The sequence below is a fragment of the Ambystoma mexicanum genome, chromosome 2q (genome assembly GCF_040938575.1).
Source record: "Ambystoma mexicanum isolate Mex_15411 chromosome 2q, UKY_AmexF1_1, whole genome shotgun sequence".
Taxonomy (NCBI): Eukaryota; Metazoa; Chordata; class Amphibia; order Caudata; family Ambystomatidae; genus Ambystoma; species Ambystoma mexicanum.
The window spans coordinates 353,365,634-353,390,892 of record NC_090924.1 but is presented as its reverse complement, the minus strand read 5'-3'; the positions used below and the strand labels follow the sequence as shown (position 1 = coordinate 353,390,892).

Below are 25,259 nucleotides of genomic sequence, written 5' to 3'. Positions count from 1 at the left end.
GCCCCGGTGCACCAAGCGATTAAAGCAGACCTTGAGGGCCTGGTGATTCCCAAGCTCACCTCCGAGAAAGTGGAGGCCCTAGAGGCCGAGGTCACAGCGAAAGAAGTAATGGCCTTCTTAGGGGGATTAAATACTGGTAAAGCCCTGGGGGAGGAGGGGTTTACCACTGACGTCTTCAAACAATATCCAGAGGTGCTTTAATATACTGTTGGCAAGCGTTTTCAACTCCTCCAGCGAGGTGGGCAAAGTGCCCCTTCCTTCCTGGAGGCCAGAATAGTTGTTATTCCCAAGCCGGGGAAGGACCCCACATACTGTCATGCGTAGAGACCCATCTCGCTCCTGTGGATGCTAAAATCTTTGCAAGGGTACTTGCCACCATGTTCGAGGAGGTTCTCTCTAGATTGATCCACCCGGACCAGACTGGTTTTGTTAAAAATCAACAGGGGGCGGACAACCTATGCAAAACCCTGCATGTGCTACACTCACCTGGGGCCTTGATACCATCCTTAGATGCTGACAAGGCTTTCGATCGTGTTAGCTGGTTGTTTCTAAAGGGAGTGCTGGCGTTGATAGAATTGGGTGATAAGTGGGGGAATTGGATAGCTGCCTTATACTCCACCCCTAGAGCAAAAGTGGTGGTTGAATGGGGAGGAATCGAGACCCTTCATACTAGAAAGAGGAACCAGACAGGGGTGCCCCCTCTCGCTGCTGCGCTACGCGCTGGTCATGGAACCATGAGCAAGGGACATCAGGGGTGATAGCCGAATCCGAGGGGTGCAAGTGGGAGAAAAACAATATAAACTAAGTATATTTGCAGATGACGCCCTCCTATACATAACTCATCCCCAGGCCTACCTCCTGGCGCTACTGGAACGGCTTGAGATATATGGGCAACTGTCAGGCTTCAAAATGAATCTTAGTAAATCATTGGCGTAACCGGTAGGGCCTGAGAATTCCCAGATCAGGGAATACATGAAAGGACTGGGTTTCCGAATGCAGGGAGACAGGTTACGCTATCTGGGTGTGTAGATTCTGGGAGACCTTCGGGGTTTATTTGACAGAAACTTCCCCCCAATATGGGAGAAATTGAAGAGGGATCTCGACCGATGGACTAGACCTAACCTGTCATGGATGGCGAGACTCAACTGTATTAAGATGGTTATCCTTCCCAAATTCTTATTGCTGTTCCAGATGCTCCCAGTGATTGTTCCAACACCCTTCCTGGAGGTAGCCAAGCGCAGGCTCCTGGAATTCCTATGGGCTGGCTGGGAAGAGGCCTAGGATAGCATACATCACCGTCATTCTCTCAAGGGAGGAGGAAGGGGTGCGTCTCCCCGATCTGGGGACATATTACAGGGCAAGCCAGCTGCGCATTTTGGTAGACCACCTGGAGGCAAGCTCGGAGAAGCAGTGGGTTGCAATGGACAACACAGACCTTTACCTGTTCACCCTGGGCGAGTGGTTGTGGTCCCACAGAAGGACATGCCAAGTAGGGTCCTCCGACACCCCATCCTGGAGGTGCTGTGGTCAATCTGGAAGGAAAGGAGTGAGACGAGGTGGATATGGGCATCCCCACTAAGAAACCTTATTGCAGACCCACTGGAATTTCAGGCATGGTAAAAGGCGGGGCTCAGCAGGGCAGGGCAAATGTGGGTGGGCATTTTCTATCTATGGAAACCCTGGCGGACTACCTCCAAATTGGCCAGCTCTCCTTGTTTCGTTATTTGCAACTGAAGGGAGCTCTCAGGGACTCGAGGTGGGGAAATAACTTAAAAAGAGACCTTACGGCCCTTGAATCTCTGCCCTTACAAGGGGTGTACACCAAGGGTTGGATAGCAAACATCTGTAAGGCACTGCAGAAGGCTGAACCCCTGCGGGACCTGAAAGCCAGGGAGGGATGGGATAAGGATTTGCAAAAAGAGATACCTGACGAATTATGGGCCACCATGCGTAGGATGGCTTCCCGTCCCACTGTCTCTCTCCAGTTCAGAAAGCAAGCAATTAAGATCCTACACCCTTGGCACCACTCTCCCGCTTTATTGGCCAACATTTACCCAGGAGCTGACTCAAAATGATGGCAATGCCGAACTCCCGGCGCACACTATTACTATACGAGGTCGGGATGCTCCCACATCCAAACTTACTGGGGTGAGGTCCTCTCGTCGATCAGGGGGATTGACGGGATCATGAGCAGCCTATCACCGTGGGGATTCTTGTTTGGGGTGTGGGAGGAGGATGGAGAGGAACGAGGAAACCATATGACAAACACCCTCTTGGTGGCAGCCAGAAGTTGTGTCGCTCAGTTCTGAAAGCGGAACAAAGCCCCCACGGAAAGGGAACGGTTAAGGAAGGTCAGAACGATCTATGAGATGGAATATTTAACTTAAACACATATTCTTAACGAAACCAGGGTCAAAGTGGGTGAAATGTGGTTACAATTCTTTGAAAAATATGGTACATAGCCTCAGGGGGTATCAACAGCAGGAGCATACAAATGTCTCGCCAAAAATGCAAACTGCTAGTGTGGGCCAGTCAAAATGGGCCTCCTTTTTGGCCAATGTGGGCCAGTTTGATGAGTTATTTCACTATGCAGTTAGTAATTTTGACCATTGTTGCTGAATAAATATTCTTTAAATATCACAATTTATTTACATTTTAACACAAAGCACCCCCTTGGGTACTATTCAAACAGTCTGTGACTAAAGGAATGAATATCCATTTCCAACTGTGGGCCACTTTTTCATTGGTGCCTGAGACAGTTTCATGCTTCAGCCCGACCATGTGAGCCACCCCTGCCCATTTCTTCCAATCTAAAAAAAAGAAAAAAATGTTTTCAACGTTTTTTGTTCTTTTTTTTTTACTTTTTATGTTGGGCTCTCACGGCCTCCCAATTTGAATACCGCTGCAATAGGGTTAACTTCTGCAATAAGGCCTAATTGGGTGAGGGCTTTTGTTTTACGGCCCATGAATATAAGAGGATACGGCACCGATGTTGATTTGCAGAGGGCCATAACATCCCTTAGATATAGACAGCAGAAGATTTAAGCAGGAGCTCAAGGAAACGAGACCTGAGTAACTTATAAAAGTGACGCAAGAAAATAAAATGTGCAATGTTTTCCTTATGGGAGGAACACGGGCTACTGCTCCGAGGTGGTCCTCTACCACTCCCGCAACCGATCTTGTAACGGCAGAGTTACTAGACGGAATTTGATTTGAAGTGCAGCCAAATCCGAACAGTCTTCATAAAAAAGTCCGCCTAAAGGGACCAATACTCTGTGGGAAGAGTAGTCCTCGAACAGGCTAACATTAACCCTGCCCTGTGTGCCTGGTCAAACCGGCAGGCCAAGAAACACTCTCGCGCCAGAGCTCGATAAGATCTAGATCCTGCCACAAGGTACGGAAATGAGTGCACCATTTCAAGTCCTGACAGCCAAACAAAGACAAAATGTCCGCCAAGGCCTCGCTATATTCGCTGCAGTGAGGGGAGGACCATAAACAATTGCGCCTGTTATAAAAAACGGATTGAGTTCCAAGTGTAAAGTCACGCTGGGACTATACATTAGTGTCAAGAGTGTGCACCTGAGACTAATGTGTGCAAGAGGACGGCCTACTGTGTCATTTGTGCTGCCGCTCAGCCCCCTTGAAATTCACAGATCACCTTTGTGAATGCGACTTTCTGTGAATTTCTTCAATTAACGCAAATGAAAAAAACGCATCCCCTGCGCTTTTTTCATTGTTATGTCCCTATTGTATTGTTGTACTGTTCCCTTAGCCACCAGTAATACTGATTTCAATGAAAAGTGGTCCAGTATTCTAGAATTCAGTATTACCAAAGAGCTGTCTTCAAGCAAAGTCAAACCATCAAGTACTTGGATCTATACCAGTGGCTCCAATTATGGTTCAAAGGTTACCATTTCGAGCCTCAGATGCACATGGCTTGAATCTTTCAAACCAAGTCAAACCCCCATTGTTTCGACTGGCTCTCATCGTTTTCCGAGTCAGTTTTCCCATCCCTAGTATAGCTCGGCGTATGCTGGACTAGGATTCTCCCACAGTCATGGCCACTACTAAGAGTTTGGCCATCCAGCCAGAGCTTTGTCTTCAGATCTAGTCTCTTCCTCTTCTCTCCCTACAAAACACTCTACACCTCCCCTCCTCTCAACTGCTCTCCCTCCTTCTCTTCTGTCACCTTCCCCGGCTCCTTTGTCCCTTTCTTCACCACCTCTGCTACACCGCTTGATGCCTCCTCTGATATCTGGTTCTCCAGCACTTCCCCATTCATCTTTTCCTCTGTCTCCTCCTGCCCTCCTTTTGTGTTCTTCTCACCATCGTCTTCCCCATTTCATCTTCCTCCTTTATCTTTCTCTCTTCTTCTCTGTTATTCCACACACAACCTCCGTTCCATTTATCTCCCCATCTCTGTTCCTCTCTCATTCTCTGTTCTCCCACTACCTCTCTCCACCACCTTCACCTTCAACTTCTCTCCCCCACGTTCCTCCTTGCCACTTCTCAATGCACCTAACAATGACTCCTAACTTCCACACCCTTCCCTCTTCTCAGGGCAGGAAATGCAGCGAGCATAATCATTGTCTGATACATTCCAGCTGTGTTACACATTTGGGAAGCGCTATGATTGGTTACTCCATGCTTGAACTATGAAGCCTTCCCCTGTTTTTCCCTGCTGGTCCCTCCCCCTCAAGGTTTCCCCATTCCCATCTTGCACCCTATGTTTCCCAGGAGGCAGTGACATGGCTCTCTTTGTCTCACAAAGTCTTTCTGGTGTTTGGATTCTTTAACTGCATTTTCTACATTAAGAAGACCAGCCACACAAACATCTCATGTTCATCGATAGACCAGAGTTGGTAAATGAGGGGCCTGCCATGAAAAGGAAAAGACCTCAAAAGAAGAAGATGATTCCTACGGGGATAAACACATTCCAGCACCCCCTGGGAAGAACAAACTCTTCTTCACAGTGGAAAATAAGTTACTGCACCTCTGTTTCCTGTCTCCCTCCTTATTTTAAACCAGGCTTGGGAGACACAAAAACTGGAGGTGGGCGGAGCAACTGAGTGGCAAGGCCCGGTCACATGACCAGCAGCCTACTCAATGCTGTCTTCATGATTGCAGCATGTGCCTACCTCCCCCCAGTTCTCTCACAGTCCATTTCTTCCTGTGCCAAGTCTGCACCTCTGTGGGAACTTCTCATTGTGTGCCTTGGGGCGTCCCGCTCTTCCTCATCTTGTGTCAAGCCTCCTCCCACTTAACCAAGGTGTGCGCAAACCTCACGCTAGTATCTACAGAAAGTTGACCCTACTGTCTTTGTTTAGTTGGAAGGACGTAAAGGCCTTTCATATCTCTCTAAACTCCCTCAGGGACTTCCTAACTATCCAATTGTTGGTGTTGTACTGGGATAATAGGATGGTGTTTTACAGACACCCTGTTGGGTTAAATCAAGCTCACTCTCACTCTACACTTCGTACTCTTTCTACTTAATCCATTGGTCTCATTCCTCACTCCAATCTTCTATCCCTCAGATGTTTCTCACTCCCTCTAGGCCTCGCCTCTGCTCTTAGATGTTATTTCACCTTCTCTGATTCTACTGCTTCCTCTGCCACACCACTACTCCATCTTTCACACTACTGCTACCTCATCCACACTACTGCCACCTCCACCCCGCTACTACTCCCTCCTCCATACTACTACTCCCTCCTGCACATGTCTTCTCCCTCCTCCATGCTACTTAAACACCATCCGCTTCACAGCCACTCCTTAAACCAATCCATCTAACCACACTCACACAACAGTAGCACTTCCATTCACAAGCCAATACCTCCCCTGTTCCACAGGTTTCCTCCACATTCGTCTGCTCCTTCCTCCCTCCTGCTGGTCTCTTGGTCCTCCTCTACCTCCACCTCTGTCCTCACCCAAATAGCCCACACTTTGTGCTTCCTGTTACCCCCTTTTGTCCCTCACTGGATCTGTGCATTGGCATTCTGTCCCTGGACGCTCTGTTCCTGACTTCCCCACCTGGGGCATGTTGGAACAATCCATCATTAGAAGCAGCGGGTTAAGACCCACTTTCTCAGCGTGGACTGGCTGTGGAACAATAATGGCCGCCCGGCATTATAAATGTTGGTGTTCGGGGGACCTGTTTGTGGTATCCGGCAGGTAAGTAACTCCCTTGATGGAGGGTTTTCTGGCTTGACCATTTAATCCCTTCTGGTCTAGTGACTTTGTTGTCGACTGCAGGTGTTTATCGCTGTTCCCACAGGGCACTACTAGGGCATTCTGTCTGCCTCACAGGAACTCTGCGGTTCCCCTCTCTTTCTGTTGATCTTGCCCTCTCTCTCTCTCTGCATCTGTGAGCGGATGACTGGGTCTTTGGTTGTTGGTGGTCGTGCTTCCATTCCTCTGTGGCCGATGTGGGGCGCAGGAGAGTTGCTTGTCTTTGATGCTTACTAAGTTCAGGTGCTGTGTTTCTGGAATAGATAAAAGTACATTGGCAAGCGCCTAGTCTAAGAGGCATGGCAAGAGTTAGAGGTGGACTGCACAGAAACATACTGGCCCTATGGGGGGACAGGATTGGGGACACTCTTAATAGAGATTGCCCTCTGGTGTGGGGATGCTTCTGCATTCCTCCCTGTGCCTCCCACCACCGGCTGAGGGGGCTTCTCGTCTCTCTTGGCAAGGTCAGCTGACTGGCCTTTGTCACATGATTGGCATTTTAATAATTCAGCTGGTTGGAGGTAAAGTTCACCCCACAGGTTGATCTAGAAACAGCGGTGCACATTTCATTCAAGCAGGGGATGGCATTCAGTGACTGCTGTTCAGAACAGTGGATAATGTGGCATGTGTGGTATGATCAAATCTGTGCAGCTTCAGTCTAACACCAAAGTGTGGAGAGACCAGAGAGGTGTGTTTAGTTTCTCTTAAGGCCCACTGGCTATGTGGAAAAAAGAACTGAACATATCTTAGGATGCTCACCAACATAAAGGGTCTCTAATAGACCTTCTTGAGCCAGGTAATTCAGGGGTAGCACCGCGCCAGCGCTGGGCCTAGCTCTTAGGGCCAAACACAAGGCGAGCCGGTGGGAAAGGACAGGCAAAACAAGGGAGCGGCCTGTGTACAAGAAAGGGGCTAAAAGGGTCTGGGCAACAAGAGGGTCTTAAAGGATCAAGGAAAGAGGCTAAAAGGGTTTGGGGCAACAAAGGGTTCAAAAAGGGGCAGGAAAAGGCGATAAAAGGGACTGGGGCAGAAAAGAGGCTAAGGGGTGCAAGAAAATGGTGCTGCAAAAGGGTCTGCAAGGGTTTGGGAAAAGAAAAGGGGGAAGAAAGGGACTTGAAGGGACTGGGACAAGAAAAGGGGCCAAAACAGCATCAAAGGGGGCTAAATGGGACTGGGGGCAAGAAAAAAGGGTTAAAGTGTGTTAATAACACATACAATTATCTATTGAGAAAGTTGATCGACCAAAGCTGGAAGACTTGGACAATGTCATTCAATCAGCCTTTTATGCCACCTGCAAGACACATGCAGCTTCCACGATGTTCTCCATCTCCCAAACGGTGCACTGTCAAAAGCCCAGACATATCTTAGACATGTCGCAAGAAAGATTAGAGGAACTAGCAATGAGGCAGTTAACCCCACTGAATTCAACCAAAAGATGCAAGACAGGGCGGTCACCATCCACGTGCAAGCATGCCTACATCTGCTTGAAGCAAATAATAGTAAGATTTTCAGTTAACGCAAGACGGGTAAGCTGAGAAACTTTGCAGTTGGAGATCAGGTAATGGTCCTCCTGCCCACAACAGGGAAAACGTTACTGGCCCTAGGAGATAAATGAAGTTCTTGGGAACCTGAACTATCAGGTACGCCCATACAACCACCTGAAGAAGAAGCAGTTATTCCATGTAAACTGGCTACAATTGTGCAAAAGTAAAACCAATCAGACCTTAATGGCCAGAACTCTGAAGGGGAATTGGCAACCAACCACCACAGAGAGGCCAATGGAAATACCATCCTGGTTGCCAACGCAGGCACAGAAGGAATTAAATGATCTTCATTAATACGTTCAGGATGTCTTTCTTAAATGCTCTGCTCTAGCACCGTGAAGCGTCTCTTGTGCTAGATGGAATTAATCAGACCAAATAATCGGACACACTCAGAAAATAGGGCAAAATACTACTTTATTCTCAGTTCAATATAGCAGGGCAAACTGGTGAGAAACTGAGTGATGCTCGCACACTCACACACAAACTTGATTATACAAAGGTTATATACCTCAATATGTGTCATCTATGATGTCATCCTAGGTGGCAAACTGTAAAACTTATTTAATGGAAGTATTGGTTAAGGGAACATATGTACCTATAGCATACATAGGGGTTAGTACTTCCTTGGCCACCCTTTATCTCTAGGGTTCGGTTCAAACTACCTCTAAATACGTATAATACTGATTATAGCAGAGAAAATGGCAGTGGGTTGGCCTATGCTACATTCTATAGCACGTTGCCCCATAAACCCTCTGATTGGTTGGCATGCTCACCTAACCTTGGGCTTTCGGCTCGTCAGCAGCACGTAAGCAAAACGAAACCCAGGTGCTTGAGTCACGTCAGATTACTCCCCACTTTCCCAATTAATCCATTATCTCTCATCAATCTGACCGTCACAGTTTCCTGTCTGTAGTTGACCTTTAAGTCTGCTCTCTGTTCTGGGACATTTGAGGGAGTATAAGCACATCATTATCTTCATCCAAAGCTTAATGAATAGCACTTGTTTTCGACTTCTGAATTACGTGTGAGGAGACTTCAAATTTGTTAATTTAGGCCTCTTATTTACTGTTATTTGATTTATTATACTTGGTGTTCTTGCTCATCTTGGCCTCTAGAGACTTGCTCAATCCATCTTGTATAGACCTTATTCACTGTTAATTGCCCAATACTTGGCTCTTACAAATGTTTTCTTCTTCTTTAATTTCAGAAAAATATTTCTTATATGCATGGATTATCCGTCTGCCTCCCTTTGTGCCTTGCTGTTTATTTAATAATGTTTTCTTCTTCTTTAATTTAAGAACAATATCTCTTATATGCATGGATTATCCGCCTGCCCCCCTTTGTGCCTTGCCATTTATTCCTTAAAATAGCACCCTTGTTCCCAGGTCAACATAGCCTCCTCCTTATTTAGCACACAAAGTTGTTTCTCTAACGTCTCCTGATTCTGCAACCCTGGTCTGTCTCTGAGGTAGATGGATTGAGTCTTAACATGAGCCAATGTCCATTTTCCTATCATGGCCGTCCGAGCCACATTTTATTTTCCTCTAAAACCAGCTTCTATATGTCTCATCTACCTTGCGCTACTGTGTATTTACACTTATTGGTCAGCAACTTACTTTATCTTATTTGTATATATGGTTACTTTATCATTTCGTGCATGTTTCTCTTGCCACTGCAGTTACACAGTTACTCTTAACTTACCGCTCCATAATGTCCAATGGTGTGTGCTGACATCCTTCCACTCTTTCAGTACAATGTACAGGGTACATTCGGTATGGTTGCCTGAGTGCATATCATTTCTCACACACTCATTACAGTATAGGGACAACACATGGGGTCCCACATAGAGCTCTTCTACTGCTGTTCCATTATGATGGTGGAGAGGGGGCGGGAGCTAGGGAAAATGCATCCACTTGCTCCTCGACAGTGCCACGCGGACTTAAAGACTTTTCCCCACATATTGGAACAATTAGTGAGAAACTGATGCACGTGCAACCCTATAGCCTTTCAGGAGAAAGAAGATAAACATTGAAGGAAAAGGTTCCGCAAACAAGCCAGATAACAGGTGGTCTTTCTGCATTGACCTTTGCAATGTTAAAATACTCATAGAATTTGATGGCTACCTAATAGCATGATTTGATGACCTAATAGAAAGGTCAGGTACATCCACCTTCATTTCTACATTGGACATACCTGTGGGTTATTGGAAAGTGCTGCTAGCCACCAAGGACAAAAAAGGAACACATTCTCTACCCTAAATAGCCTTGCCTTGTCTACTGATCTTCTCGTCTGTCTTTGAGACACTCCTGAAACCTTCCAGTTGCTGAAGGACCACACCCTTACACCCTACCTTTGATTTGCTATGGCATACACTGACTCTGTAGTTCACTGTATCATCTGGAAAGGGCATGTGGAACATCCTTGCCTCATATTAAGCTTTGAGGAGAGCCAGCCTGTCGACCCAGGCCACTGTGAAATATTTAGGTTTCTATGCACGAAGCAGCACAGTAAAACCACAAGCCAATACGTAGAACGTTGTAGAGTCTGTTACTCTGCCCATAACAAAAAAAAATAATTGAAAGCATTCCTTGAGCTGGTGGGTTACTGCTACAGATTCATTCTTGCACACAAAGTCCATTTATGGATGCCACCAGTTGTTTCAAATAATGAGCCATCACTTCCTTACTAGAAAGTTTGAAGCCATGACACATTAAACAAAACAGATGTTCATATTAAGAAAGTGAGCAGAGGTAATGGATGTGCAGTATCTTGCGGTTCACGCGCTTCTCACTATAGATGTTATCCGCATGGCCAGATGGAGCAATGGAAAACGCTAAGTCAGCGGTCAAATATATCTTGTGTCCTGCACCAGTGCCCACTCTGAACATGTTTTTAGTGCAGCAGTGTTGATCACCGCAGACAGAAGAACATGTCTGAGATAAAGTCTAAGTCTTCCTTCACCAAGATTGTTTTAGGTCTCTCACATACTCTTCTGAGAACAGATTAGTTCGACACATCTGCCTCAATCTACGTTTTCATAAAGCATTCATCATTCAAATATCAACACAACCTTTGTACAACAACAGTCAATCACACACTGACCAAGAATGAACACTGCAGGCTGTTTGGGAGGAGAATAATTTTTGCAAGACCCTAATGTTAAATGCACAACTCTTAAAAAGGGCCACCCGCACACCAAAATAACCGTCTCAGTGAATCAACACTGGAAGTTAAGTAGACTAAAAATATCATCTTTTCCCCAAAAAATCTATTCATTCGGACTATTAAGTATATTTTCGATAACCTAAACATGTCAGGATTCACATTTTTAGCTTCCGACACATAGGAAGGGCAACGTTCTGCACAGAAAAACCCAATTAAATAATCAAGAGCTTAGTAAATGAAAATGAAGCTCAAGAAAACATGGACATATCATAAGGAGGGTGTTTCAAAATGAAGTCCCTGTGTGGTGCCACGTCCCTTCCTCCACAATGTCTTCTGGCTCCAACCCATCCCACCCTACTCATGCCAGACGTTTTCTTCAGTTAGCATCCAAGTGGACAGAGTTAGACTGATGAATTTAAACACCTCATATAGGAAGAGTGAATAGAACAGGGCCACCATCACTCCTAATGCAGAATCAGTAATGGAGAGTAAAAGAAGTCTATTAATAAGAAAAGAAATAAGGGCCTCAATTAGACGTTCCAGCCAGCTGTGGCCTTGTCTTGAGGCCCCTTGGTGTGGTGCTGGTCTTCCCTAGGTCGGATTCTGCAGAAAGACAGACAGTTTGTGCTTCATGTGTGTCAGGCGATCCTTTAGGGAAGGCATGGATAGAATCATCATCTGGTAGGTTGGATACAGTGGCAGGATGGCTAGCAAGCATTAGGCAGGTCCATCCGCGGAAGCCTGGATATCATCGTCCTTCTTGGGTAAGGGTGCACTCTGCAGAAAACCTGGTCTGGATAAGTCTGCTCGGTCCTCAGACAGCCATTTCTCCACATGCTGGTATGTTAAGTCATGCAACCGCTGCAGCTCCACCAGTTCATCACCTTCCACCAATTTGTCAGATCCGCAGTGTGATACCCTTCTGTGTGTCCTCGTTTCAGCACCTGGAAACATTGTCTTCCCACTGTATCAACGCGGGAGAGGCCAACAGCCAAATACTTGAGCACCTGCCAAGATTTTACCACGCTCATAGACACACATGCCAAACCTTTTGGTGCCATTCTCATGTCAATGACGCAGCATCAGTCGAAGATCTGCAGCAGGCAAGCAATGCCAGGGAAGGCCAGGGTGCAAAGATGTGGACATTGGTGATGACTTGTTTCCTCTCAGATAGCTCTGTGGGGATGGTTGCAGCCATGATTTCCTGCAGAACGGCAGTGGGTGTGTGCCTCCAATCTTTCAGACACTCTCTCAGGCTATGCTTGAATAGAGGGCAGCAGGGCCTGTGCTCTAGGCATCGTTCCAGGACCTCCTCGCAGAAGTTGTGACCGCAAGTTGTGGTAACTGGCTCGAAAACCTCCTCACACACAGCAAGCACTCAAAATCTGCAGGGGACAGCTGATCACTCAGTGCTACAGAGTTCAAAGCAAAGGATCCCACAAAGTCTCCTTGACCAGCATCTTCAGTCTTGAAATGCTTACTTAATCCCTCCTCTCCAGAATCTTCCACACGCTCTGGCTCATTGTGTTGTGGGGTAACCCTGGTCATAATGCCCTGTAGAGGCGGATCGAACTGCCAGGCTACCTGAAGAGAAAACCAGTATCACTCTCTGGACTCACACTGGTTTGTTGGTTTCCCAGCCTCTTCCAGAGAAGTGGCAACAAGTGTCTCAATGATCAATTCTGTTCCTGGGGTGGACTGAGTGAGTGCTGGGAGCAGGTCAGCAACAACATCCGGTAGCGTAGACATATCTGGCCCAAATAGCTTTGTGGGCGCCATAGAAGTTGGGGTTGAGTGTAAGACAGCGATGGAGGTGGTGCAGAAGTTCCGTCTTTTCCCCCCTATCAGACCCAGGACTTCTCATTTCCTGTGGAACCCCCATAGCGACAGCTCGCTGGGCCACTCTCAGCGCCTCCTGATAGTTGTGCCTCCGGAGCAGCTTGCGCAGGTCCTCCTTCAGCAATGCCATCTTGTGAGCAGAGTCCAGGCACTTGTCGCGCAGGCCGCCCAGCAGCACATTGTATCTTATGTTGCGGACGCCCAGGTAGTGCAGCCTCTGTCGACAGCGACACGCGCCTCTCGGGCTCCTTGTGAAGACAGAGTGCCCACAGGACATGGTCACCGGGTCCCAGAGGAAGGCTGGGCACAAAGGGCAACCGAGGAGATCCATGGGAGTCACGTTCACTAGATTGAAATAGAAAGCCGCCACATGTTGAGATCAGTCGTGCATTCAATCACCAAATGACAAATGAGGCCCAGAGTCAATGATGTGCGGAGACAAGTAATGCAGCTGCTAACTCTTTATTAATTAGGGCTGAACTGGCGCACGGGCAGGGGCTCTGCCCACATTAACACGGTTCCGTGTAATAATGTCGCCACAAAAATGTATGGAGGACGTTACACCAGAGTCGAGTTAGAAATCCGCAGGTAATCAAGGGACAAGGCCACAGTAGTGGAAAGCCATGGTCCCACTGTCAGCTGCAGACACCCACTTTCCACAGACTAGGGCCATGGATCTGAAGAAACCTGCGATGACGCTTAATATGCACCCCCTGATGACCAGGTCTTTTTTACAGTCTCAGTATAAAACCAATTTGGTTATTATCACGGACTAAATTAGGGTTCCGAGTTCTGCTGGGCTGCCTGCCGCCTTTTGGCTTGCACAAACTCTTAAAGGCACGGGCTGTCCTGTACTCCCGATAGACAACGACTTGCTCTGGCTTTTGGGCTTCACCGACTCCAGACTCCCACGAGAGCCAAGACATGGGTGCCTTCCAGGCGCTCTTGCAAAGGCAAGACGGCGCGTGGTGGCGGGCAATGTCACAGCTTTCTGGACTGCTGCTGCTTGATAGTCTGACTAGTAGCATAAGGCAACAGGTAACACCTAGAAATATTACCATGAGACAATAGTTACGGAAAAGGTATTTTTTACAACAGTAATAGAAAAAACAAAACAATCAGATCCGTGCTTTTGGGCACTAACGAGGTCTGGGGAGGTATTGCCTTTTTGCACCAGCGTTACTGGTTGCAGTCCAAAGGCCCATCTCTGTGTAAGTGGGTACTATGGCCATTCTGGTTGGCGCTTTCTCTTTTTGTGCCAAAGGCATCCTTTCCCTGACTCTTGCCGCCCATCATAAGCCCGCGACTTCTCCAACAACGTCCCATTGTTTTCCGTTCCCAATCGCCCCGTGCTGTGGACTGTATATTCCTTGCTTTTGTTTTGTTTGTTGGGTTGAGTGGGAAAAGCAAATTGTCTTTATTTTGGGTCGTGTTCTGTTCGAGGCAGGACCTTTGTGGCTACTTCTCTTTGCCTGTCTTCTTCATGCTGATAGATTTTATCCATCAGCAGTGATTATTGGATACCGAGGCTTGAGCCTCATTACTCCATCTTCTCGGGTTGAGTGTGTAGTGGTGGGTTAGGATTCTTCACGGTCTGTGTGGACGTGTCACAGTAGGGCTGGTTTCACATGGTCTTCGATTTGATGGGACACGGGTAGCGGTTGAAAGGCTACTCCTCTGCCACTGCCCCCAGTACTTATGGGGCAGGAATGCCCTGGGGCTACCTTACATTTCCTGATGAGGCGGCAGGATGAAAGGGGGGCGGTTTCGGCCGTCGCCTCTTACCCTATTGTGGCATTTGCCTTCTGTTTCACACCTAATGCCCCTTTGTGCTTTTGCCCTGCTTTTTCTGTTTCCCCCATGCTCCTGTGTCATAACACCTGGCACATCAGAATATCTGTCGCCTGGATGCCCTGCATCCTGATGAGGGGGCTACTAAACTTGTGGCAGAATGTTTTGTTTTCTGCATACCTGCTGCCGCTGATCCTTCCACCAGGACCTATCAGGCCACTGCCACCCGACCCTAATGCAGTGGTCTTCAAACATTTTTGGCCTGGCTGCCCGGAGCTAAATGTGAACAGGCCGAGCCCCCCACCCCCAACAATGCCAAATGGACAGTAAATCCAAGTGGCTATGAACTATTTTGCGCCGTTGCCGCACCCTACTTCGAGTATAGTGGCCTGGGCTCCCCCACCTGCTCCCATTACAGTCTCTGGACTCCCTCTTCCCACTCGTAGCCCAGTCCCTGATTTCTCCCCATCCCACCACAGACCGAGGTCTCGCCCCTCCCTGTTCACACCACTATCCCATGGCTCCCCCCATCCTGCTACCACCACAGTCCATAGGCTCTCCCCACCCTGCTCCCAGCACAGTCCCAGGACCAGTGGCATCTGGTGAATTTTTTAAGTGGAGGGTCATAAATATTTCCCCCAGATATGTCATAGTGACCAAGCCCAAACAAGGGGAGGTTTGGAAGGGTTGTCCCCCCCACCCGGGAATTATTTTTTAAAAATCGGTTAAAATTCTGCATTTTAGAGCACACATTTAAAAAATAAATTGGGTAAAAAGCCAGTGTGTATAAGTAAATGGTCATGAACATAGATTTCCTTAGGAATGGCATATAGACAAAACAGAATGTCACTCTGTTCTACAAGAACTTGACGATTAGTGTTCGACAGGGAACATAAGTATAGAGGTAGACAACGGTCCTCATTCCGAGTATGGTGGTAGTCATGGCGCTATTTGCGCCATGACTGCCTCTCATACCGGTACCGACTCCGGTTTGGTTCAATGGGGATTTACCGGTCCATTCCGACCTTGGAGGGACCGGTAAGTCCCCATTTACCAAACCATTCCCCATTCCCATTGAGCCCTGACAGGGCTCAATGGGAATGGGGAGGGCGCAAATAACGGGCCAGCTTATGCCAAGCCTGTTATTTGCACCCAGGTCCCTTAACGGGTCCAGTCCTTAACTCCTGGTCAGACCAGGCGTTAAGGAAGGGACCCGCTAAGGGACCTCGTAGTAGGGTGGTAAGGGACTACCGGCACCGGTCTCCTTACCGGTGCCCGCTATCCCTTACCACCCTACTCGGAATGAGGGCCAATGTGTTTTTACTCTAAATTATCTTATTATCATAGGAGTATTATATCCCGAAAACTGTGATAAAAACACATGCAACAACTTTCTCCAAAACCTGTGCAAATGTGGCACTCTCAACCTATGTGCACCTGATCTTAGCCTTTTTTTCCCTAATTAGGTGGGTTGGGCTGATGCTCTTTGCCAGATGTTGCCTGCTCAATTTGAATCCCTCCCTGAACCCCCTACCAGTTGCTGCGGACTCCCCATTGAAAAAGCACAAATAGGGCTGCTTGTTACCCTGCTGGAGTACCAATACAATTTGAATGTGTAGTCACCCTCTCTCTCGCGCTCCCTCCTCCGCCGTTCTCTTGCCGCTCCCCCCACCCCCCACCCCCATCCCCATGTGGTCTCCATTGTCTGTCTCTGTTGGGGTTCGATTCCAGTGATTAAAGACATTGCTTCTCAGCGGACTCCTCACAACTGCTCCCCTCGAACTATTGCGAAATAGTGCAACTATACTGCGTGGCGCGTCAGCTCATAGTCCTATCTGACCCTGTCTCTAAGAAGATGTATGACGTCTCTGTGCGTGTTGTGTACTAATAAATGGTGGCCAAAAAAGGCATGCTAACTTTCGAGTGCCTGTGTTACCAATGGATTAATGCACCTGTTTAGTCGAAGATTTTTCAATTTTTCAGACTGTGGGTGCGTGACGCCCTGGACATGAGGCTGCGACCTCTTTTGGGGTCGTGCCCCACAGTTTGAATACTGCTACCCTAACGCCTGTGTCCTCCAGCTACTGGCACTTCATGCCCCATGGCAGAGTGGTGGTGGTGGCAGATTTCAGCAACCTCACCAGAGAAAATCGTGCGGGCTGGCGGGGGTAGCAGTCAGCGGTGCCTGTGTTTAGGGATACCGACGGTAGCCTTCTGTAGCTGTTCGCTTTCTCTCTACATAAGGCGTTCCATGTGCTCTCGCCAGGTGCTCTCACGCTTGCTCTTCCTCGCCCACCCACCCCTGCCCCCCGCCAGAGTGAGAGCATCGGCCCTTTAGAAAGAGGCTGCCTGTCCCTCCTTAAAGGTCAGGGATTAAGGTATTATTCAGTATTGGAAACACCCCCTTATTGTGATACCCATACTTCTTCAACAGAGGCGTTGCTGGGACGGACTGAGGGGGCTATAGCCCCAGGTGTTTTGGTTGTAGCCCCGGATAGAAGCTCAGGGACTAGAACCTAAAGGCTAGCTAGCCCCGAATCCTTATCCCCTGATCTTTTCCAGACCTAGCAACACCCTGTTCTTCAACGTGTATTCAGTAACAGACAGAACATGTAACTCACCACTGCAATAGAATACCAGACTGTAAACGCTACACAATAAGAGATTGCAGCCCTCATGACTTTGGCGTCACATCCCCCATTTACTGTGCCATAGTGCGGCACTAGTCTCGTCACTCCAGAGAGCTGAACAATTTATTTTATTTATTTCATTTATTTCACATTTATAAAGCGCTCACACAGCCCGCAGGCATCGAGGCGCTGTTACAGGAATTGTCTTTTTTATTTTTCTTAGTTGCGTAATTGTGTGTTTTTTTTTTTTCTTAGTTACGTATTTATAACGCGCTTAAACACCCAAAGGTTTCTAAGCGCGGACCCGGGGATCGAACCTGTTGTTGCTCCGTGTCGTCTTGCTTCCAAGACGCGCACGCTGCCGCTGAGCTATCCTCCCGGAACAATATCAAATAACGTAACACATAACACAACAGCAGGGTGTAAAATGTTTTATAACAAAGGAAGGCTATTACCTCACAGTAAAGTAAATCACATCAATAAAGCAAAAGCATAAATGCCCTTAAAAGGAAACATACAAATGAAGAAAATGGAGAAAGAGGGTTATAAAAGAAAGCCTCTGCAAAAGGCCTGGTCAGTTTTTCCAGTAACTCACCGATTATGGCCTCCATGTGCTCCACCCAAAGCTGCACTGCCCACCAATTCCCATTGAATGTTCCATTTTACTCCCTCTGGGGTTCTCACAAGCCACCACATGCCTTTGCTGGTGGGCCTGTCAGGCTAGTGGTGCCAGCAGTGCCAGCCTTAGCGGCTGCAGCGTCCTGGGCCGTTTAAGAACAATGTGGCACCCGCTGTGCGCCCCATGACAATTGGGGGTGGACGCCAATATTATTTTTACCTCCCTGCTCCAGGGTTAATCACTGGAATATGGCACTCATGCTAATGCATGAGCGCCCTATTCTAAAGTGAAAACCGCCTTGCTCCTGCATCGGAGCAGGGAGTTAATCTTCTGCGCCCTGCCGCTGCGGGCGCATTTAATAACAATATGGTGCCTGCCGTGCTTTCTCTCACTACGCCAGCTCAGGGGAGCCCTTGAAAGACACCCCCGCGCTGGAGTGGCTGGGGGCTAATGGTGCCTCGGGCCGTCGCTCAGCACGCCCTGCCCTAAGGCCGGCCCTGGGTGCCAGGTAGACGTCTCCTTTTCATTCTCAGGATACTTGACCGAGTAGCGGTAACGCTATATGTGCTGGCGGTATCCCGGCGGTATTACTGCCGGGAAGCCGCCAGACTCGTGATGAGGTGCTATGTTTCTCCAAATTCCAAAGCTATGGGGCGGTGGGGTTATTCAGCATTTCATGTGTCCGGACAGAAACTAGGTAGGGTTCATGCTCCGCTGATATTGGGTTGCCCAGACTGTGAGGTACATGGGATTCTGGCTTCCTGGACTACCCTAAGTTCCATGCCTCAGAACATGGAACATGAGTTCGTATGAGCTGATTAAGCATTTACTGGAGGAGAATCCCTGCTGGGGTGCAACTTGCCAAAATGGGCCTATTGGAAGGCTCAGCCCTTTGCTGGAACTATATAAAAGTACTGTTGTTATTTGCGGGCAGCTCGGAGAGGATTCTTGACTTGTAGTTGTCAGAGTAGAAATGGATATAGAATTAAACATATTCCTTTTCTCTGGGCTCTTCTATAGGACAACAAACTACACAGAAGGAACATGATTGCCCTTTTAAATATCAAGTGGTCTGAAAGCCAAGGTTTCCATTTGAAGAACTGCAATGGCAATGCCCATTGACCCGATTGAATGCACAGGTGCTCCACAGAAGCTACTTTTTAAATTTACAATCAAGAAACCATGGATTCTTGGATTTGCCATATGCCAATATGTTTTTCATATTGGTGTGCCAAGAAACCTAAGCATTTAATTGCTACATAATGAAATGAAAAAGTTGGAATCATTTCAAGTAAAAGAGAACCAAAAAAAGTTAGTAATAGAAAATAAATGGTGAGGATTGCAAAACGGATTCTTTATTGTATTATTCGCTAATATTAAAAGTCCTGCCTTGTATCCATGGAGGCAACCCCCTTAATTAAGTCACAAAACCCAGCTCCTGAAGAAAGTTCAACATTAAGGTAAAAGAACCGAAACATGTTGGGCTTTTATGAACATTTTATATTCAACTTTGAATTTAATGGATGACCTTCATCTTTATATTTTAAAAAGGTCTCATTGCATTGAGTTTTTTTTGCATTTTCATATTGAAAAATGTGTTCACTGTTGTTATATAGATGTGATAATTGCATGTGTTGTGGGGAAGATAAAACTGACTGTCCTTGTCGATCCCATGAGGTCTCTGAATTTATTGATATTTGTAATAGCTTTTAATGCTTAAATTCCGTTGTTTAAAAATACATTTTTATTGAAATATGTATGTTTTACAAAAATAAATGGAGATTATTGTTGTGACAAAGCTATGAATGAGGACTGTATAGTAATCTGCATAGTTAACACTGACTAAGGTGGATTTAGAACCGGAGGCTCCGCCTGGGATTTTCACTCCAGCGTTCACTTGATTTTCATTTTTCTTAGAAACACTCTCAAGCAAGGATCAAGACCTCACATACAACAGTCGGACCCTATCCCCCCACTAAGTCAATCATGAGTTACACTCATCACGCGCTGCCATATGCAAGTGGTCCGGGATAGACCTCCTCTATTTGCTGTCAGGAGCACAGAGAGATGGGTCCAGGGAGGTCATGAGAATCCTCATCTCTAAGAGGAATTGATGTGAGAATTGAGCCACCAGTGCTTTACACGTCTGCACCCTTTTGAGATGTGCACAACAGGTGCATTGATGTAGACTGCTGCAGCAGCTCTCCAGTTTATACTCCCTGACCATCAGAAGGACGGATTGGGGTGTCCATGGTATCAATACTGGGAAACAGAATATCTGAACCTATGGGAATTTGAGTCCTCCCTAAGCCCCTGGTCCAGACCAATGGCTTTAGTTCCCAAAGCTGGTAACACAGAATGTGCAACTGTACAGATTACTGTGAACTACTCGACTCTGTTAATAAAAGTGATGTGCACACAACCATTTAGGAATCCTGAAATGCACCAGAGAGCAGGAATAAGCTTATCAATGGAGATTTCAGAGACTGGGTAGCCCTCATAAGAGAAAGCTGTGAACCACCCGGGAGTGGTCCCGACACATTTGGTGAAAGCAGAGAGGCTGCAGGAAAGTCCAGACTGTGAGTAACTCCTGAATGATGCTTCCCAGGAGCTGGTGTTAGTTCTGATTGCGATTAAGCTCAGGATCGTCACTTGAGAACAGGATTTCAGAACCATTTTTGGGCCACAACTTGTAACACCTGAGTTACTAGCTGAGCAGAGAGCATATGCACTCTTCATGCACAGTCCCTGTGCGCTGTCTGTTGGGTGTGTGATCCTGGGCTGGTCTGACTTTTCCAGTCGGCCACATGGCAGCACAGTCACTGTGATCTGTCTGGTAATAAGACGAAGACAGACATGTAAGGCAAAGAGGTCTTGTATCGTGCAACTGCTGCCATTTTGGTGGTCTCTAGGCGCTAGACAGAATGTCTTCCCTATACTTTCCGGAAATCTCTTCCTAACACTGAGCTTCCTTAGATTTTTATTAACCATGTGATTTCTACTCAGTTTCACACTGTCAATGTGTGCACTAACATTGCACACTCGTCGCCTTATCAGTCAGTTCACATCCAGGCCAAACTGTCCCTTGTTTTCACCTGTGGGTGGACTGAACCTCTAATTCTCAGCCATGCCTTAGCTAATAACCATCTGCAAAGGGGGGCCAGAGGATAGCTAAGTGGATGAATGTGTCTGCCGCAGAGGCGTAGCCAGGATTGTCTAACAAGTGGGGCCTGAAGCTAATGTAGTTGGGCCCAACCCAGTGACATTAACATCTGGAAATGCCCACACAGTGCTCCTGAGTGGGCATTTACAGATGTTGGGTGGGCATTGCCCACTCAGGCCCTACCCTGTCTACGCCTCTGGTCTGCCGCAGAGAACTGTACGTAACCTGTCGGTCACACGATCCAAGCCTGGCAGCACCAATGCTGCCGCCAACGCAGCCTTTATCCAAGTCCCTAAAATAAGTATAAAAGAAAGAGGCATTAATATCTGCTAATAGCAAGGCTTAAACACTTCTGTGGTTTAGCAAACACAGACACACAAATACATAATTAAATTAATAAACAAATAAATACAAAACGGTTGTCTCAGCCACAACCATCAATAACTGTTTGGCTGCTCCATTTAAAAGTTCATGGTGAGGATTAAACAATGAGGGCGGCAAGGTTGAATGAGGAGTTATCCTCAGAATAAAAAACGTGTTGCCACTCTCTTTAGGGGGACAGGGTTTTCATATCGGCCGCCAGCGGGAATTTCTGGGTCTCTTGGAGTCTATGCAGCTCAGACCATCTGCCGAAGCACCTCCCTGGCGTCCTGCGCTCGCGCAGCACGTACAGCGCGCTCGGCCGGCCGCCATTACGGCGCAGGCTGCCCTTTCATTCCCGCCAAGGGAATCGAGTGTGAAGAACGATGCAGGGAGCGCTACTACGGAGCCAGACTGCTGATGAGCTGGAGGACAGGGAGAAACAACTACAAGGACCGGCAGGATTAAGCCGCTCGGTACTCTGAAGGCTCTTCCAGGAGACCCGCCACTTTTTCAAATACACATACATACATGCCAACATTCTGGAGCACCTGGGATGGAGATTTCAACACACAACCCGACAGAAATGTATTTCCCCATCGAAAGGCAAAGTGTTTCGAAATATTTTAGGTGGGTGAAAGTAAAAAATAACAATATTTGTCATTGAAAAATCGGGAGTCTCACACCGAAATCTGGAGGGTTGCATACCTGCCTATATTCCAAAATAAAAAAAAAAACCAGAGATCCACGTCGTAAGGCTACACCCACACGTTTGGAAGGCCACGCCCATATTTTCGCAAGGGGGTAGTGATGTGGACGTTTCTGTTGCAGTGCATAGGCCCAGTGGTCGAAGTGTACAAAAAGAAATAGTGGAACTACGTTCCCTGCTGGCCTGCACCCACTCCCCACAAACCCCATCACCACGCCCCCTCCCACACACAATACACACCCCAAACACTTGCACCTGCTGTTTAAGGGAACGTTCAGTGCAGTGCACTGAAAGTTCAAGCTGCAACGTCTTCTTACACTTTTATTTTAAAACGAAACCATTCCGGAACGGTTCCTTTTTAAAATAAAAGTATAGGAGCTGTAAAACGTAATTTAAAAAAGTAGAGGAGCACCGCTACCGACCGCTCCCGCTCACTTCGACCACTGCATAGGCCTGAAGTGTAACTTTTCATTTTTAAATGAAAGTGGACATATTAAGAAATATTGCGCCCCCACCACAAAGAATGCACTCTGAACGCTTCATGAAACCATCCTGTCTGCATGATAGTTTTTGTCTGTGCGCTATTATGTTTCCCCTTGTTTGGCCCTTTGGGATAGAAACATGCACCCCCTCCTGTGGCGCTGTCTTGCCCAGCATCCATTACCTCTCCTTTGTTTGGGTCATGAGTTTTGTCTGTCTGGCTTGGCTTACGGTGGGGGCGGGCTGGAGCAGCTCCTCAGCTTCTTCCCAGCAAAGTCCCCTTAAACAGAGTCAGATCTTCTAATGACGCCTGGGAGGCTTTATGAGATGATCCCCCACCCACCCCCCAAAGGAATTCTCTCTGGGCCTTTAACCAACATCGCCAACAATATGGAGCAGTAGAGTCTGGATGCAAACAACAGCAAAAAGGGAAACGATTGGGAATAGGGGAATTATAATTGCGCACAGTTCCGCTCCCTCTATCCTCCTCCTCCATGCAGGATGATTGAAGCAGCACTGTGAGTCCCCCGAACGCCCACTGGCATCAGAGCGACAGGGAGAGAGGAGGAGGGATGGTGCAGAAGACATGAGGGAATGCTGGGAAACCCGGGGACTCCACGATCATCCCTGGAGACCCGGAGAAGAGCATGAAAACCCTGGGTCTCTGGGTTAAACCCGGAGGTTAGGCAGGTATGGAGGGTTGGCATGTATGAATACAGGCTCTGTCTTTATAATTCACCAAATCTGCCCTTATTGCAGCTGACTCCAGCCTGTCCCTGCACACCCTTCCTATTGCTGCATACCTTTACTTGTTGCTCTTGATGGGTCCCTAGAGTGCATTCTTATTTTACTGCTAGTCATATTCTTCCTTTTCAAAGTACTTGTGAGGTGATCCATCCCTCCTAGGAGTCCCCTTTCTATTTTTATTATTTATTTTCCTTTGCCTTGAGCCTCCAGGGTGGTGTAGCCCCCTCCAAGCCAACCACACTCAGTTAAGTATAACCAAGTTGTATCACCTACAGTCATGACGGGAGGGAGAGGTGGGATGCAGATAATGTGGCTGGACTAGGAATAATGAAGATTACTAGTAAGTAATCCCCACATTACTTCCACTTTTCTCTTCTTCGTCCCAGTACTTATTTGTGAGGTGTACCAACTGGATGTGTTGAATGGGTTTTTAGAAACACAAAACACTGAATACATGCCTACCACCTGTTACACTTTATTAATAACCAGTGTCCAGACAACATGGGTTTCAGAGGATACCCATTCTCAGAACATCTATTCCAAAAGTCCCTGCACCATGCCTGTGTTATTTCGAGCAGTAGTACTTTGTGTAAGTGTTATAGTTAGACTAAGTGGCCACCCAGCAAATTTATTGAAAGGAAGCCACCTGCTGATTGTGTGGACCATTGCTTTATAACCAGGCTCTGCCCCCCACCACCCAAAGTTACCAACATACTAACTTTCTAAAAGCCTGTGATTGTGAACCCTCCAAATATATCAAGACCACCCTCCTAACATCAGGATGGCTCTAATCCAACTCCTCCAGAGATGAAGAATTGGGAAAGAAGACTGAAAGAACTATCTTCTTAGAGGCATGAAACTTAGATACTGCTTTCGGAATAAAGGCAGAGTCACGTTTGAGGAAGAGCGCCTCCTCTTGAATAACCAGATATAGGGGTGGCCGGGGTCAGCATGTTATTGTGTACATTTCCCCTAACCGCCTTGGCGTAGTTATGGCCACCAAAAAGATAGTTTTAAGGGACAGCTGATTTACTGGAATTTCCTCTGAGGGCTCAAAAGGAGGACACTAAAGGGCCTTCAATAGTAAGGGAAGGTCCCACAGAGGCAACCATGAAGCCGACACTGGTCTAGCCAGGTAAAATGCTTCATAAGTCTACTTATCAAGGTACAGCCTTCCAAACCCAATCCATCAGACCCCTTTACAGCTCTTATTGCTCCACACTTTCCCCTCAAAGTGGAGAGAGAATGTCCACGATCAAACCCTTCCTGTAGGCATTGTAGGATGATGCGAGTTGAACTGAGTGTAAAGTCAATTCCCTTTTTGAGACACCAATCCCTAAACACCCTCCAGTCTCTGTCATAAGTCTTCAAAGATGAAGGTCTTGTATACTTATGAATGGATTGGGCTATTCTCCAAAACAAACCCTTTCACTGTAGCCTCTCACGCTCAACTCCAAGCCCCCAGCTCCAAAAACATCCCCAGATACCTGACAGATCAGAGCTGGATGTCTCAGGAGGAGGAAGGGAGGTGCTACCGCCAGCTTCTGAAATAGGGGAACCCAACTTCTGTGGGGCCAGAAGGGGACCACCAGGATAACCGTTGCCTCTGACCCCCTGATCTTTAGATGTATCTTAGGTATAAGAGGAAGTGGAGGAAATGCATTTAGGAGGCCCTTCGGCTACAGAATGGTCATAGCTTTCACCCCCTAAGCCACCGATTCCTCCTAGCCAGGGATCTGTGCACACAATATGTGAGTCTTTACATTCTGGGGTGAGGCAAGTAGATCTAGATTAGGGGTCCCAAATCTCTTGCATATTTTGAGGAACACCTCCCTCCAAAGATTCCCTTCCATTGATGGGATAAAATCCATTGATTCCCCAGTTTGTCCAGACCATGTTGTCCAGACCCTTGATGTGAACTGCCCCCAGGGAAAGGGGGTCCTTCTCTACCCAAAACTCCAGGCTCTTTGCTACAAGCCCCGGAGAC

General features: G+C 47.3%; 1 pseudogene; it reads right to left on the bottom strand.

Moving 5' to 3' along the window:
- Nucleotides 1–11,525: 11,525 nt before the first annotated feature.
- On the bottom strand, nt 11,526–12,482 carry LOC138568705 (LON peptidase N-terminal domain and RING finger protein 1-like; annotated as a pseudogene).
- Between the last annotated feature and the right edge of the window lie 12,777 nt (nt 12,483–25,259).